Raw genomic sequence first — 11494 nt, forward strand, 5'->3', positions numbered from 1 at the left:
TTTTCTTCTACATTGGACCTCTCAGATACAGTCTAATTGAGAACAAAAAGTGGACTTACTGGTTTTATGTGGTCCTCTGTAGGTACATCTACACGTATGGATGAACCAAGACTTCTGAGTATCTCACTTTCCAATAGAAAAGAAATATTTTGGTTTATGTCTTAGAAAGAAATTTCCTACATCTATAGAAGAGCTCTATACTACTCTGACTAGAGAACAGGGCTTTCTCTCCTGGGTTTTATAAAATGTACTCAAGATGGGGGCCAGAGAGAAAATCAATGATCAGAGACACTATATGCTGATTTACAGATAGATTAGAAATATAAATATTACAACCAATATAGAAGTTTATGCATTGTATGTACTGTCTGTAGTGCCTTCATCTTATCCAGAAGCCTAAATCACATCAGAGATTCCTGAGCATTCAAAAATAGGAAAAGTTACATAACTGATGAAGAATAGAAGGATTCTGAGGACTATAACTGCCTTCTTGGGTGTGTATCAAACCCATGATTGTAGAGAATGGAAAAACAAGTGCATGGAGTTCAAGCTTTTTCTCTTTGTAAAAACAAGAGCAACCTGAAAGATGGTGTAAGTTTTATAATTCAAATGGCTCAAGTGCCTTTCTTTAGGAGTTGGAGGAAAGAACATCTTATCCATACTGCTACCACTTACATGCATTTAAAAATAGATGACACAAAGACTCTGTATATTCCTGATGTGTATTGCACAGTGAATACAACTTTGATGGTTTATGGTGTGTCCAAAACTAAGAGGGTTCCTGTACCTTCTGCTATAACAAAAGGTTTTGTCTGAATTGAGTGTACTTGAAAAGGAGAGGGGCAAAAGCATAACTGAAACCGAGCCATATTGTTCCCCCCTACTCTAATTCAGCTGAAAGAATATCAATTCCTAGCTGAAATCTTGAGACAATCAAAAATGGATCCTTCAGTAAGACTGGATTTTTTGCAGATACAGTATGTGAGGAGGAATATTTTCCCCAATATTTTGTTTGTGTAGTGCCTTTTTATGTGGCTATCGTGTAGATAACAGCAGGGAATTCCACTTAAGTAGATCCTTAATGGATTTAACTAATGGTTTCTTTGTGATGCTTTCAGACAGTTCTCCTGTAATGTGGATCCTCTAAATATTTAAATCCACCATTGAAGCATTTAATAGGAAGAAAGTCTCCTACCACTAGAATGAAGAAAAGGCTTTCAGCTGGAAACAGTACCAAACGAAAATCTGATTTGTACAACTGCATCAAGAATCTAAGCACACTTACTCTCTGAGGCAGCTGATACAACAAGGACCTGGGGTGCCAGGTAAACAACAAGCAGTCATTTGTATATTGAGACAATCTCTGTCCTTTCCTGTTTCTCTATATCCTCCATATTTTTGAGGGCTGTTTGTAGTGATTAATGGTTTGAGTGAACAATAAAACTGGTAAATTAATATTGCTACTTACTGTCAGTACAGGGTAACTGCCTAACCCAGGGGCTTCTGGAATCTTGAAAATAATGGATGGGTTAACCTGGGATGCTTCTCCTTGTTTCAAGTCTTTCTTCTGACACGGTCTCAAAGTAATCTTTCTTACTGTTGTATCCATTATCCTCTTATTTTATTCTCTTTACAAGTGGAGCCTGATGTTTCTCCAGTTCCATAAAATATTTGAGCTGGAAGGAAAAACCTTTTAGAAATCTACTTATTGTGTTGTCAAGACCTAATTTTTTCTCTCATGTCTCTTGCTTGGGAGGAACAGTCACTTCAGAAACTAACACTGCTCTTTAAGCTGTCTGCTTAGCCCTGGATTTTACCATGTTTCCCTTGCACAAAGAACAAAATCTACTGTTTTCAATCGAGATTGTTTCTGAAAATGAGAAATAATAGAAAAATAAAGGCTCCCTGCAGCTTGCATTCAATGGAACAAAAACAGAGCTGCAATTGCCCCAGAGTTGCTTTTCTGGTATATAAGATACATCCCCTACCTTTTGAATACATAGGACAACTCAAAAAGAATAAATATCACTCTCAGCTAAATACATCTGTTTATTCTTCTCTGCACAGTTTGGGCAAGGAATTTTATTTCTGTAGATGATATTAATAAATTTATAGAAATGTTCTGCAATCAATTCACAATCCGTATTGTCTAAATCCATCAGTCTAGCCCCTAAACGTAGACACTTTTTAAATTTTACACTCTGATCTTTCTGTGATACAATGAATTTCTGCATTTCAGTCACTTGGTATTACTACATATATAAGCATGTAAAACCATTCTGAATTCCTTTGTGCACAACCATGGTATAAATAATACATGATATAAGCAGTGAAGTTTCTCACTTGCTATGGAAACTGGCCATCCAGAAAGTGCACACTGGACCAACTTACCCAAAATGGCACCCTCGTTTGGCTGTAATGGGAAGGTTCTCTAAAAAAATGAGCATGTACTTTGATTTTCCTTGTTGTTGCATCTCCATGCTGTTAGGCATAATGCAGAACTATCAGCATGTTCCTCTCAGGCTTGTACTTTCTGTTGCATGGATACACTCAAGGGCTCAAATTAAAGGCCTTCTTGCTATCCTGCCCGCTGCCAGAAATGGAGTGCCTGTTTTTAAACCAAGTGCCTGATTCTTTGTTACTCTGTATCTCCTGCAGTTATGTAAACCAAAGAGAGTCAATGGCAAATGGCTGTTGGATATTAACATCTGTGTAAATCAGTGCAGATGCTGAACTGATAGCATTTTATATCCCCTTGCAGAGCAGAATATGACTACCCTAAGTTAAAAATGGGGTGACATTTATTTTGGGTGAAAGAAAGCAGTAATAAGTGAGTACATAGGAAATGCTGTTACTTAGAACCACTCAAACTTTTTATCCAGATGCCTGTGTGTGTTATTTGCATAGTGGTTAAAAAGCAGAAAATAAAAGTATTAAATTCCCGATAAAGGCCACTTAGGCACCTAACTCCCATTTGTGCCTTTGAAAACCTCCTGTTCTTGCCTATTTTTTTTAATGTGTTTACTTTCGAAGATGTTGCCTTTTTTATCCATGAGAGCAAGGAAAGAATATAGTACTAGTTTGACTCGGTACAGGAGCAAATGCCTCCAAAAATAGTGTGATTATTTTTTTTTTTACAGAGGCCCATCTGTGAATTGCTGCTGCTTTGTGCTGACCCACAATTTATGCAGCTTTTGCCCAAATCTATCAGACGAAGCTCTTTAAATGGCTTAAAAATAGTTGGTGTTATAGGCATTCAGTCAAATTAGTCACTTATTCAAATCATCCTTTCAACTGGTGCTTTCAGCAAATGGTTAAAACAGCATTTGAGGAAGGACCAGGTGTATGATCTAATGCCTGAAAGCAGCTCATGCTCAGTGACATAATCCTAAGAATAAATGTATTGTAAGTGTACAACCAAACACAAGAGAATATCTGTCATCAAGTAGCTGGAAGTGCCACATGGTTTTTGTATCACTGCGCTTCAGCTGGAGCCACTGAGACTTGTGTAGCACTTTCAGCTCCTTCTAAGAAAAATACCACCTACTGCTTCAGCACTTCCTGGATCCAGGGCAGATACTTTTAAGAAAACCTTAACTAGCAGAAGTAAAATCTTGCTGCGTATCTTTTCTTCTAGACGGAAGAAACTAAAAATTCACAGAATTTTAAATATACAGCTTCTCGTGGCATATATTCAGTGTCTTGTGAGACAGTGCCTCTCACCATGTTGCGGCAGTATAGCTAAACAGACGGAGGAGGACACTTGGAGTCCTGTGTACAAGGATCAAAGTCTGGGTCCATCAGTGGCATACATGATACCAGATTAATCACTTGGCCTCTTTATGCCCTGTTTCTACCAGTGTATCAGGATAATATATAATATGGATGTTTGGAAGAAAAAAGCTTGGAAGAAAGGAACTATACTATTACAATTACTATTACAGTTGCAGTTTTGCTCTCAGAACTCACGATCAATAATACATCACTCATTTAAAGATTATTCCAGATTTCTACAAGTATACCTCTTGGACTAGCGCTCATTCTTCATCTCTACTTCTGTCTTCACTGTGAATGCGTACAGCTCTGTCATAACTGTCTTTACAGGTAACTTTAAACTAGACTCATTGTCCTTGCCTTCCTGGTTGTTCTTGCTAATCAGAGCTTGTGCTAGAGTTCCTTGCTTGTTGATATTTTTCTTTTCCTGGAGAATGGTGTTTCTCCATTTACAGTTTAAAAACTAGCACTTAAATGGAGTGTTAAATCACTTCTGGAAACTGGGCCTAAAATAAACAGTTATACTCTATGAAAAGCCGCATCAACCTTTTGACCCTGCTCTTGCCTCTTTTCAGAGGCATGTTAGGAACAGCTGTGTATACAAATTGAATGTGCTCTCTATCTTCAAACCCTTTACTAGGACCCATCCTAGTATTTGAGTGCTCATTTCAACTCAATGACTGTTCAAATCCATCCTCTCCTGCTAACCCTGCAACTAACTTCTCAGCTTTCCTCCCTCAGTTTCCTGCCTCTCCCGCAGCCATTACCACTACAGTCCACAGGTGCTCCCCCCCGCCTCTCCTGCACATCACTCCACAAGCACTCTGCATTACTCCTTTTACTGGTGAGCCTTCTAACCTTCTGTAACTTCCCCTGTTCAGCTGACTTGCTGTTAGCCAGCTAATTTTCCCAAATAGTAACAAAAAATTCAAGGTAATTACACTGTTGTATTAAAATTGGAGAATTAAACATTGGACAATGATGAACCAGAGCTCATCTCAGCATGGATTTTGCCATTTCTAGGGAGGAGTGCTTCATTTCTCACAAGTACTGGGCAATGACACTTTTTAGAAAAGTAAACATCCTTAATTTTTCATTATGGGAAAAAAAAGGAAGGACATTAACTGTAATAAATTGAAAATAAGAATGCAGAATGGAACCTGTTCTGTGGCCAGAGCAGCAATTGTGAATCTGGCTCATTCAGCAGTCACCTTTTCTGGCAGCAGATGACCACTGCTCCTGGATAATTTATGCTTGCGGAGCTGGAGAGGACTGGGAGGCCTCATCTTGCACCAGCCAGACCCACATTCTCAACCTAGTTCCAGAGTAAAAGGGCGGGGGGGGGGGGGGGGGGGGGGGAAGAAGGGTGAAGGAATTTTTCTGCAGTCTTTCTTCCAGTAAGGGAAGAAAAGTGCAAACAGGTGAATCCTCACAGCAGCAGATAGAGATGGGTCTTTCCTCTTCTGCCCTGATACAGCAGTTGGATCCATGTCTGGGATGTTCACCGGGGAACCTTTCTTGTAGCCTCCTGATCTGGGGGGTGGCAGACAGTCTCACAGACTGTTTTGTCATCCAGGAGCGAAGGCACTGTTTTAGCAGAGCTCTCAATGGCTTGGACAGGGAGGTAGGGGTAAGAAAAGAGATCTTTCACACCATCTTTATTTCTCTTGATGTGGAGTTCATATCCTGGTGCATTTCCATGTGTATGTTCCGTAATGTCAGTGGAATTAGTGCCAGGGAAGGAGCAGCAGCAGGTCCCGCAGGCATGGTTGGAGGACAAGGAAGAGATGTCCCAGGAGCCTCCTGAATTTGTGAAGGCAGTGGAACAGTAGAGCTGAAAAGGAATACTAAATGTGAAATAGGCGGGTGGGATGTTTCAGCTCATCAGTGATTGTTAAAAATAACTACTACTCTGTGAGTGTAAACAGTACTGAGTATGCCGTGCTTAAAATGAGATTAAGCAAGATGCTTCTTCACAATCCAGTTATTATACATGGTCATCTACAATCACTGCTTTTTAGACTGTGGCTTTCAAAGTGTGTGAAAAACACTTTATACTCCTGTGTGTGTCTAAGTTGATTTCACACGGTCCAGCCCAGTCACCATGTGCAATCATTTAGTGATTATTTTGCGTGCCTTTCTAATGTAAGACTCTTTGAGCAATGGCAGGTATTTAATTGATTGCTCTTTTTGTAAAGTATCAGCATTCAGCCAGTAATCAATTTATTACCAAATGTTGCTTGGAATGAGCAGCTTTCTCCCTGACAGTAATCTCATCGGTTGTGAAAAGATATGATCAGGTGACAACAAGACCTTCTCAATAACACTACAGTAAATAACACTCAATAAGAATAAAGAGTCCTGAGTAAAAAAAAATTCCATCTTCTATTAACAAAGTCCTTGGCAATTGGCAGTCAGTGCAACAGTGGCAATACTGCAGACACTGCTGGAGAAGTGAGAGATTGTTGTCCAAAACAAGTTAGTAGGAAGCTCAGTTAAACAGCTTTCTACATATACTCATTTTTCACTGTTAGCTCTGACAACCTTTTCTGGGGTGTGTGTCCCCCATAAAAAGCTTCTCTCTCTTTGTTGCTCTGAAACTGTCAGGTAAAACTTAATCCATGGTATCTGTTAAAGCAACTATATCAAACTTACATCCATGATACCTAATGTACTTTAACAATTATGCACAGAAATACATCTTTTTAATCTTTTTTTTTTTTACATTTATATCTTGCACTTAGCATTGCATTTGTTTATTTATTGTATTATATTGCTGTTGTGTCTATTGGACAAAAAGTGGTCTCATGGGAGGAAGATCTGTGACTGTTCCAGTGTTTTCAAAAAGGAGATATTTCCATATTCAGCTTTCTGCTTTCTGTACTGGCACCTCTCACTCCTGTTGCAGACAGTTGTTTCAGAGAGGTGCTTTGAGAAGTCATGTTAGTGTAGGCTGAAGAGATTCCTAACTCTCTCTGAGCTGTCCCACAAAAATAGCTGAGAATCTTAAAAATCCTTAAACGTAGTGGCTTCAGAAGATACATGTTCTCTAGTCTGTAGTGTAAGAACTGTTTTGCATGACACAAGCTTTTAAGGTCTCCTTCCATGATGCATACAATCCTTGGAAGCCACACACATGTGACCGTACCATGTCCAAGACACAATGTCATTGTGCCCAAGACTGGGTGCTTCTCAACAGGTCAAGTCAGGCTGTTACTGCAGTGCTTTGCTCAATTGGCTTCAGACTTCACATGTTGATTTGAAATAAATTAATTTGTCACAAGTGCTGGAGGACTCTAAGATAATCTCCATCACGCTGGTACGTTAGCCTCTGCCTGAGTATGCAGATGATCTGAGATAATAATTCAAAGTATTAAGAACTTCCAAATTTGTATAAGTTATCGTAATCATGACCAGTTAAGCATTAATTCTGACATTTTAAGTCTCTCAGTCATTAAGTATTACTTCTTGTGGTAAAACCACTGAAGAACAAAGATTAAATTGTGAAGACCTGCACTGCCTACAGTGAGTGGCCTATGTTGTCTCATGGATAGGCATGAATGGCTATTTAAGATATCAGAGAAGGCTGAGACAAGACCATACTGTATTTTCCTCCACTAGGTCCCAGCTAACAAATAACCTCAGGAAAGAAAAATGTCCTTGATCTATCAGTTTTTAAATCAACCGTCACACTCAGGACAGGTACTTTCCCACAACTCAGCCACATCTATGAAATAATATGCTCAATATTATTTTTAAAAGAAGAACAAATAGTTTCATTTGCATTTCTGCAGACTTAAAATGGCTAAAGAAATTTTCCCAAGATTTAAAAGAAGTTGCCTTTGACCACAAAATGTGAATGGAGAGTTGTAACCCCAAGGTGATATTTTCAACAAGATCTTATCAAACAGGGAGCTGTCATGAAATTTCTTCCCTCATCTTATCTTTTACCAATGGATGATAGGTTTTCCTTTCATCCTCTGTATGATGCCTTCCACAACTGCATCTGAGTCCATCATTAAATTCCTGATTGCTAATTAATACAAGTTATTATTTATTGTTATTATTAAATAAGGGCAGGGCTGCCTTCATCTGTCTGGAGGGTCTGCCATTATATTTGCTCTGTGTATTGCTACTACAGTGGAACTGAATACGCCTCAGCTTCATGCAGATGCACTGTGTCAGAAAACATCTGCTCGCTGCTGATTTTATGCATATTACAGAGACTTTATGTACTGTTAAATGGACCACTTTTTCATTCCAAACCATAATTTTCCATGTGGCATCATTTGATCTGTCCTCACTCCAACATTTGGTTTGATCAACTCATTTCTTCCTACCCAATATCTGCGTTGTAACTTCCTCTATGGCTCTGTATATGTGTGTGTCCTGTCTGTGAATGGAAATTACTACAGTGCTCATGTCATGATAATATGGTGGCAGGGCAAACCATGTCGTTTTAATCAATATATTTTATTTCCATTAGCTTCTTTCATCACTGAGCTTTAGTCTAGACAACTTAGGTCTCAGAATGCCAACTGCTACCCAGCTACATAGTAGCATACCATGATCAAATGTACTTTTTCAGAAATAACAAGGATACTTAACTGGGTACCAGGTTTAGAGCTTAAATGCAGCTGATGAGGAAAAGCATGTCCTTCACACAGAACTTCCCTGTGCCTATACACCAGATTTCAGAATGGAAGAGGCAGAGGGGCAGCTCATACGGGTCACTGCCCTTTGGGGACACATCCATCTGAGCCCTGCTGTTACCCTCCTGGGAGTCAAGCTGCAGGGCCATGGCAGCAGAGGGTGCTGGAGGCAGAAGCTGGAAAGGGCTCAAAGGGGGGGCAATTCCTTCTGGAGATGGGACACGCTTTGCTATAAATTGTTTTGCTTCGGTTTTCTTGTGCTGTTTAACTTTATACCACCTACCCTCCACTGAGAATGATGCATGCTGCAATGCCATCATTCCCCCCTGGTTAAACTTGAAATTACTGCAGAGAGAGTTACCTTGTAGAGGCAGGCTGTTCATGACTGCTTTGCATGGGCTGTGGAATTATGACACTTTGCCTGTCCATTCCTAGTTCTTGAAACAACAAATCTGTTCTGTACCTGTTGAATCACAACTTGGGATTACTACAGCTCTAATTACAACAGAGAAGACAGTACTTCTTTGGTAACCTTTGGTCAAGGTGATATTTCTAGAGGCTACAAAGAGAAAGATGTCGAGTTTGAGTAACACCTACCAACCATTTCTTATACATGTAAGTATAGGGAGGAGGGGCACATACTACTAGGAAAACATTTTTGCCAAATAAAACATCACACAGTCCTTCTTGGCATGCAGAGAAATCCATTGTTACATTAAAAAAAAAAAAGCATGGATTTTGCCTATTTAGTGATTCTGAAAAGTTTGAATAAATATGGTTTATTAATAATAACAATAAAAATGCACATTTAGATAGCTCTTTTAATCTCCAAAGCACTTTATAAATACTAGTTTGTTAACTAATCCTTGCAACATCCTTGTGAGGTGGAGAATTATATTAGACATATATAATGGCGTGCAGTGCACCAACTTCCAGTAACTTTTTAACAACGCATTGAGGTCTGATATATGACCTGTATCTCTATATATCTGGAATATCATACTCTGACATAAATGCACCTAAAATCAGTAATTTCTTGTATGAAAACAGAATAGATATATCACTTATTTGTGTATAATTCTCTTCCAATCCATTTTCTCAAAAAATTATCATTATCATTTGGTTGTGCTTGAGGTAACAATCAGGGAACCCAGCAGTAATGGTGGTGGGGATACTGTGCTGCAAGGCACTAAGCTCATTTGAATGTGTGAGTGAAAAAGGCTGGTTCCTATCCCAGATATTTTGCAGCAGAAGTATACAGTGAGACAACAGATGGATACAACAAAGAGACAGAGACATCACGAGGTTACAGTGAGAGGATTACAATTACTATAAGAAGTGGTGGTCATAGCACACCAGCTGTTTAACCATTCTTAGATAATTTTTTAGTCATTGCAACAGTGAGAGTAAGAGAATGATTTGAAGGAGGATGACAAAGTGACTAGGCAGACTTTTTTAAGGTCTTCTTCGCATGTGGATGTAGAGGCATGGGGAAAATACCTTCATAAGAAAATGGAATGAAAAGCATTTCACCTTCGTTGAAAATGAGGTGAGAGCTAAGGATTCTCATTTACCATATGAAATCATGATGGATGAGACAGGGATAAGCCCTGAAGAGAGAAACTGAAGTGAATTTAGGTCTGAAGTGAAATGCAAGGTATAGATAGGCATGCGGTGACAGTGAAGTGAGATGGCAGGAGTGAAGTGCCAAGACAGAAGATGACAGGTGTGTTTTGATAGAGCTGTTTGGTAGAAGCTGTTGCAGTTCTAAGGCTGTAAGAGAATCTGTTTTTCAAACTCTTCGATGAAAGCCCTGTGTTTCTTGGCTGTTCTACAGGAGATTCTAACCTGTAACTTTCTAACACTGACATTCTGTGGCCTCCATGACATGGACCCCAGTTCTGTGCTTTGCAGCTGTTTTAGTCCTGTGCATAAGCGGCTTGCACTCTTGCTTGGTGTTCAGCTAAAACACTCACTGTGTTTGCATATGTGCCTTAAGACCCAGTTGAAACACAGAGAAGAAGTGAAGATTTACATACCACATTCATCTCTGATCGATGTGGTCTCCATTCTTCACTGTTCATGGTAAAGTGCTCTCCACATACCACTCCTGAGGCTACAGATACTTTGCCATATTGCCATTCCAGCCCTTTCAGACAGCCTAGGCATGGTAGTTGTGCATATCCACACTGCATACCAAGGTGTAATGTAAACATATATGAGTCCATTTTAAATGGGAAGCAGCCTCTTTGTGGTAGCACTGAGGTCTGTGCAGATTAATCTATCCTTTGAAAAAGCCAGTAACCCTAATTTGTGTGTTATTTCCAGCGTAAGCATTTGGGTTTTGATCAAGCAATTCGTGTACTTGATGGGAGTCTTTCCATTGCCTGCAGTGGGCTTTGGATTGGAACCATAATCCGGATGTCTCACATGCATATACATCCCTAATTAAAATTTGCTAAATTGCTGTTACATAATGAGGATCCCAAACCTCCTGTGAAGTGTTTCCAGTTAAGCCAGTGAAAAAAAATGCACTCAGTATCTTACCATCACAGTTAACATGAAGTACAGCAGTTCTCTGTACTGAGTATTAAGACAGGTGAATTATTGATGCACTGAGAACAGTAAGTGAATGTCCTGACTTTTGCATGCTTGCAGTTTATAAACAAAGCTGTTTTACTGTAATTTTGCCACATTAAACACATACATACATATATACACAGAAAGTGTAGGCTTAGAATGAAAATAATAAATCAATCCTAAATATAGCAAGTGCTTCTGCTGTAATTATATTCATTCAGGTTGCCAGGCATATTTTTTAAAATATATTAGATTGCTACACCTTTTTACCAAGAAGAGATGCATCCTGTGACAGCTGTCCATCATTGGCCACAGAATCTTTTTACACTGACCTATACGAAAAAGCTGAAGGAGACCTCAGTCAAACCCCCTCTGTTGTGCAGTAGAAGCGGTCATTCAAGATTTTAACTCATTTTATTTTTTTCAGCAGGAAATACCAGTCTGGTCTCATAGAAAGTGCTCTGACTTGGATTTATATGACCTGCTTT

The sequence above is a fragment of the Accipiter gentilis genome, chromosome 5, assembly GCF_929443795.1.
Source record: "Accipiter gentilis chromosome 5, bAccGen1.1, whole genome shotgun sequence".
Lineage (NCBI taxonomy): Eukaryota > Metazoa > Chordata > Aves > Accipitriformes > Accipitridae > Astur > Astur gentilis.